General features: G+C 43.1%; 1 long non-coding RNA gene across 1 annotated transcript; it reads right to left on the bottom strand.

Moving 5' to 3' along the window:
* Window positions 1-5,773: 5,773 nt before the first annotated feature.
* LOC142891597 (uncharacterized) lies at window positions 5,774-6,736 on the bottom strand. Its single transcript, XR_012927292.1, has 2 exons — window positions 6,523-6,736; window positions 5,774-5,824 (listed from the first exon to the last, which is right to left on the bottom strand). It is a non-coding gene; the product is annotated as an uncharacterized LOC142891597 (long non-coding RNA).
* Between the last annotated feature and the right edge of the window lie 230 nt (window positions 6,737-6,966).

Here is a 6,966-nt window from a genome sequence, read left to right as displayed (position 1 = left end):
CATTGTTCTTGTCTGTGCATTTAGTCTGTGTGCAAGTGATCTATTTATTTTTGCAAAGGCCATTTTATTGTTGACCTTTGTGATTAAAAAACAAAACAAAACAAAAAATGTAGTTTTTGGTGAAGTTCTGTTAGAAATTGTTAGAAATACTTTATGTATTACTAAGTTGAAGCATTGATTGTACAGTGACCATTAGCCTCTAAAATTATTTATTTTTTGTGTTAAGGCAACTTCAAACTGACTTAATTGCAAATGGAGCATTTATTACATATAACACATATACACGCATTGCAATGGATAACAAGCTACCTCCTAAAATCCACAATATGGGTCAAATCCTCTAGATTACAGACACACACACACACACACACACACACACACACACACATACACACACACACACACACACACACACACACACACACACACACACACACACACGTTTTTCACTTTTCTTTTGCTTATCTTCATAGTGGCCACTAGATGGAGCCCAAACCCTGGGATTGACCGTACCAACAGCAACAGTTGGTCAACTGGTGCAGCTGCAAGAGGGGCCGGTGTTGTCTCAATCTCAGCATCCTGATCATTTCAGAAAGCAGTGACTCCGCTTATTTTGTTATACAAACACTCGTTTGCATGCTCTCTTTAAAAACAAAAAACAAAACAAACCAGAACAATCTTTTTTTGTTCATAACACAGTGAGTGAAGAGAACAGAGCTGACCGCCCTCAGACGGATGAGGCAAAGCACGCAATTAAACAAGATGATTAATGAATGTGTAATAATGGAGCCAGTGGTGCCCGGCAGGCTGCTGGGTGTCTGTGCAGAGGAGCTGTGAGACTCACACAGGGAGTGACAGGCAGGCAGACATGCTGCAAAATCTCCAACTCTCCAGAGACCCATTGACAGCAGTGTCCAATAACCCGTCCAAGGTGCACATGGTTTGTCCTTGAAGGTTCCAATAGTGCTGGGCGTGATAAACTGAGGAGCCATGACAGCACAAAAAGGGAATGCGACTTTCTCACAGTTTCACTCCATATTTTGATCAAAAATGAAGACAATTGAATTTACAATGATAATAGGCCAATGACAGAGCTTGATAAAATGTATACAGCATTTGTATATTCACACATAAATAAATAAAAACACATACTTTTATAATTTGCAGGTGTAAATTTATACAGTGTAAGATTTAGAGGCAGTTAGCAGCTGTTGTAATCTCCTTTCAATTAATTTCTCACTGGCATCTTGTACTGCCACAATATTCAGGCATCCAGGACTTGGTCAATTCTGAAAAAATGAAGTCATAAAGATAAGGTCATTTACTGACCCTTACCCGACTGATGAGAGCTAACTGCTTACTGCCAGTGAAAGAAATAGTTACACTTTAGAAAGAGATTTATTTTTGGTTGCCAAAGATTCATTTATCCATTTCTCATGTCTGTGCAATAGATGCAGAGCCTCAGCCCAAAAGTAGGCACTTAGCGTAGCTTGGCTTAGTTTAGTTTAGCATAGCATGGCAGCAGAGGGAGATTATAAGAAATAATAGAGTCACACTCTCTGCTTCAGCGTAACTTCATGTGACCAAACAAATTGATCGACTCGTATGTTGAGCGCAAACTTAAAACTGAAATGCAGGGAAAAAGAAAGAAAAAGAGAAATCCTCCTTGGTGTGGCTGTGAGTGCTGGAATCACTGCCGTCTGGGCTGCGACTTCCTCTAGGCTGTGAAAAGGAACGGCAACTGGAAAATGCTGCTCAGACAGCTGGTAAGCCATGACAGATGATCTATGGTATTCTCTGGGAAGTGACATCATCTGACACCGAAGAGTGGCCAATAGGCGAGCACGACTACCTCTGTTGCCAGCAGATGTCCTGTTGCACGCATTTTAAAGGAAAAAATATACGTGTATACTTTTGTATAAAATAATCAAAAACAGATTGCGCAATTTCAGCATCGTTAACGGCCTCTTTAATTATTCAGAGGTGGCGCAGGGCTTACGACACTCTGCAGTATTGGCACGGGCTGATGCTCTCGCCCATGCAGCTCCCATCATCCCCTACGCACCTCTCCCTGGGCCATCTTTGGGGGCTTTCCTGCGTTGCTGATCATGTGCGCAGCTGGGGATGGAGGCCACGCAACGCTAATCCTCCTCCCCGGCTCAGGAAAGTACCCTTCCTCCCTGCGCAGAACGAAAACAACAAAGAGCCGAGTGTGGCTGCAGCCTCCGGGGCTCAGCGCACCCACCAGAACACGTCCAAGAGTCGCAGCTTGCCGCTCGCTCGCTCACTCTCACCCATCCATCCATGCGTGACTCCTCTTCCCTCAAATACACAATCTCCGAGGTTTGTGGACCCTCCTTTCAACCAACGGAGGAAACTCATGGGTTTCGTTTCTCGTTTGGTACCTCAGCTTCTGATCGGACATTCACAATTCATGAAGGTCAAAGCCAAGCAGGACCATCGTGGTCCAGGTTTTTCATTAGAATTATTTTGTGCACCGCCCCTGTTTGTGCAACATGATTCCACGACTATTCAGTGAAGCTGTGCCACGAGCTAAACAAGCAATAATGTAGACAATAGAGTTCCGAGCCTGTAAACTGACCACAAAAGAGAAAAGACCACATTTTGCTTGTTTGACTTGCAATTCTTGATAGGAAATGTGTAATAAGGCACCCCCACTGCTTGTGACTGCCTTGTTGTTGTCCCCTTCAAAATATGTGCAAGATACCATTAAGGATCTGTTTTATTGGAACCTTTGTTTTACTGAGGGCTCTCTGCTGGCTTACAGGATGTAAAATAAAAATCTGAAAATCGTTATAATAACCATCCAACCATTTTCATCACGACATTTCCTGCAGTCAGGAGTGAGCGGGGCATTGGAGCCTGTCCCTGCTACTTCAAGGTGGACTACACACAGGACATGTTTATCACAGGGCGTTGATGCACTGTCGGCTCTTTGCACCGACTGGCCACTTTATTGGGTAAAATGTTCAACTGCTTGTTAACATTAATCAGCAAATCACATGACCGCAACTCAAAGCATTCAGGCATGTGGATGAAGACGACTTGCCTAGGTTAAAAGTGAGCATCGTAATGGAGAAGAAAGGGGATTTTATGGTGAGCAAGTTAGTAGTTTAATGGTTGGTGTAGTGGGTGTGGTGAACATGGTTGTCGGTACTGGACTGAGTGGTTCACAAACTGCTGATCTACTGTGGTTCTCATCAAATCACATCCATTTCATGCTTGAGAGAGAATGGGTTCTCAAAGGAGAAATTATCCAGTGAGCGGCAGCTGTGTGGAGAAAATATGCATTGTTAATGTCAAAGGTCAGAGGTCAGGGTGGACGGACTGGCTGGAGACCATGGAAAAGCCATACTAACTCACACTGGTTATAACCTGATTATGTAGAATAGCTGAATCACTGAACGCAAAGCACGTACAACCCCGAGGCATATTTATGTTTACACACTCAGTGGCCACTTGCTTAGATAGCCAGTGCTTGTGAGGTGCACGTATCAAGAGTCCAGTGAGTGTATATGGATAAAAGAGAGAGAGAGAGAGAGAGAGACACACACACACACACACACACACACACACACACACACACACTCTCTCTCTTTCTCTCCTCTCTCCCTCTGTCCGTATGTTTACATACAAACATGCTTGGTCTGTCGGACACTTACAGTTGCTGAATGACTTTTTAATAGTAATAAACAAAACTAAGCGATTGGTGTATAGTCACACAACACCCTGCTTTGGCTTCAAGTACCCTGTAATGTGAGTGAACATAGCTCATTAAAAAGTATGAAGGCATCAAAGACTGTCAAAGCTCTTGACCTGCGGACAGCAGTAAAATGATGTGGTGATTGAACCAAAGCAGATTTGGCAGCATTTATAATTTATTCAAATGTATTTCAGGCCACGTTGGCCAACCTTAAAGGTTTTGGGTGAACTAGCTGCTGGTCAAACAATACAATGTGATTGGCTGAATGATATGGCGTGGCATGGCAACATATAAAATCCCTTCACCTTGAGGACTGCTGATGTGAGTTGAAGCTGAAGCTATTGACCAGTGTCACTCCAAAGTGTTTAAAACAATCAGCTGTTTGATTATTGATCATGACATGACGCAGAGGTGAAGTGATGCCAATCAGAATTTTGTTTGATTGGTGGAAATGTGGCCCAAACATACAACAAAATAAGGTGTTTTAATCACCGGCATATTATTAAATCAATCATGACAAAAAAACAGTTCTCTTGCTTCCAACTTCCTGCCCGCCACGTCACTGAACTCAACAAAGGCTTATGGGTCCATTAAACAGGTGAGTATAATAGGACAAAATACAATAAACCTTGATTAGGGCCAGGTGGTGAAATTGCACGTTGAATTAACAGCAGGGATTTTATATAAAATATGGAAAGAATAAATGATGAGAATCATATACAAAAAAAAAAAAAAACACTAGAAATAACAAATACATTTGCCATGCATGCGTCCATAATAATCAGAAAACTGTTAACAATCTGGCCAGCTGTGTGGTAGTGAAACACCACTAAGTTTACATTGTGATAGATATAGTGCTAAATGGAACTTCAAAGTATAATACTTATGAATTACGTGTCAATAAAGGACGTCTAAAATAAGACATTTTAAAGATATATATATATATTTTTTAATTCTACAAGGTTAAATGAAGCTATTAAAAAAATGAAGAAGAAGAATTATTAGTCATCTTTTATTAATCTCTCTCAAGCATTTTCCCGCCTGCTGTCATACTGGCTCGCTGGTGTAAATCAGCTGTTTTTGTTTAAACCATCACTTGAAATTATTCAGCACTGAAGACACAAAATCAAAACAATAACACTATTTTGGGTGGACATGTGCGCTGTGTGATGACACGTACGGGGAGGCTGCTTCCTCTCCCCCCCCCCCCCCCTTTTTTTTTTTTGTTTTTTGTTTTAACTTTGGAGTATTTACTATGTGGGTGTCATGTTTATGGGAGCCACGGCATATTTGTTTGCAGGGAGGCTGGCTGGCCACTGACAGTCGCCCGAACACCTCCTCCTCTCCTCCCCCTCCTCTGCCGCCTCTCTTTCTCTTCAGCCGCCGCGATATTTTCCAGCTCTGGAGCTTCAACCGCGCAGCTCGATCGATTCGCATTGATTGTCCCTGACGAGCTGCTCCACTTTCTAGCCAATGTCAGCCAGTCTGCGATCGGGAAGGAGAGAAATGAAGGAAAATCTCTGCCGCCCTGGCGGTGTCATTTCCACACACTTGGGTTGGCCGCCTGCCAGCAGACAGGACGCAGCGAAGAGGTGGACTGGACTCGCGGACTGAGGGAGAGGAGCGGCAGTATCCGGGCCACCGAGGCTGCTTCCGGTCGGCCTCTCTTTCACACACACACACACACACACACACACACACACACACACACACACACACACACACACACACACACGGGACACGGGATCACCTCGGTGCACCCCGGAGAAAACACTGTGGTGTGCGACAGTCCTCTGTGTGTGTTAGCGTGGCGGACGATGAATAGTGACGATTGATCACCGTGCGAGCACCATGGAAATACACAAATATGTATACAAACAAAGAGAAAAACTAATTCCACCCATTTGCTTGTCTCTCTGTGTTGTTTTTGGTGAGTAAAGGAATACATTTTTTTTTTTTTATTACAAATAGAATACTTGATTTAAAAAAAAAAAAAAGAATAATAATTTTCCTGGAAATGAGAAAAGTTTATCCTTTGTTATTTTGCTAGGAGAGTGTCCTAAAGTAGACAACACTGGAAAACAGCTTATTGTGATGTCACTAAGGGACCGTTTCCGCAAATGTTCTTCGGTTTGGGTCAGGTGGGGTTGGCTTGGGTGCTAACCAGTACTAACCGTTACCATTTTGGTCTCTGCTCGGCTCGCTTGGGACCCCAGTGATGTCAGCACAGAACAGGGCACTGATAGGGGAAGAGTTTTGACCAAAGATGAGTGCATGTACAAAACCAAAAGCCCTTTTACTTTCCCACTCTAGCTGTCAATTACTTTTTTAATCGCGATTAATCTCTAGCTCTCCATCATTAACCGTGATTAGTCTCATTTTGATTTGCATGTTTAAAATCCTTTTATTTGGCATTTCAAGACAGTTTTTATGGCCATATCAGATCTATATTATGTATATACCAAATGAACTAAAAAAAAGTGCCACCCATTTAGAAATAGCCTAGTTAGCTCCTTGGCTATACTTTCATCCACAGGTCTGCAGCAACTTCCTGACTCTGGAATGGTTCTTTGGAAAAGCGGTGCCTCGCCAGTCTGAGGGACACCTGGATGTTTAGTGTGCAGGTGGTTGCTGAAACTATCACCGCAGTGTGAATTGCACAAAATAAACACAGCTAACGTTAGCAGGATGCAGAGTCAAAACATAGCGCTACGGCTTGAGGACCTGACTATGGGTGAATGGCAGGGACAAAATCTCATTGCAATGAACTCATTAATGCTGACAGTCTTAATCTTCACATCGTGAAAACTTCAAAGTTTTTTGAAACAGCGCCATGGGCAAAGGAAGAACTGCAGACGTTTTTTTTTGCTCGGTGGCCAAAGACAAAGTTCAAAGAGAGTTGGATGGAGCGACACGCAATGAAAAAGTCCTCCGAGTCCCAGAGCTGATGACTGCTGTTCACTGGGACTGACGTACAGCAAAACAGTGTCGGAAGAAGTTAAAAAAAAACTACCCAGCGACTACCGAAGCATCAAGGACCACAGCAGCCAGAGTGGAACGGACAGAATGAATGTTGGAAGTTTGTTCAACCACATGAATTTGACGTACCAGTGGCCTGGCGAGCAGCAGGAGAAAGACGGGCTCGACTCAGCCACGGCAATATTTGAAAACATGGATGAGGATTGTGAGTGCATTGTGATTTCAAGCAACTTTCATTTTAAGGCAAATTAAAACCTTCTTTT

This window comes from Nelusetta ayraudi, unplaced genomic scaffold, assembly GCF_046127955.1.
Source record: "Nelusetta ayraudi isolate G7.1 ecotype Tasmania unplaced genomic scaffold, CSIRO-AGI_Nayr_v1 ptg000033l, whole genome shotgun sequence".
In the NCBI taxonomy this organism is placed as follows: domain Eukaryota; kingdom Metazoa; phylum Chordata; class Actinopteri; order Tetraodontiformes; family Monacanthidae; genus Nelusetta; species Nelusetta ayraudi.
The sequence above is the reverse complement of the archived record's forward strand: the minus strand, read 5'-3'. Positions and strand labels throughout refer to the sequence as shown.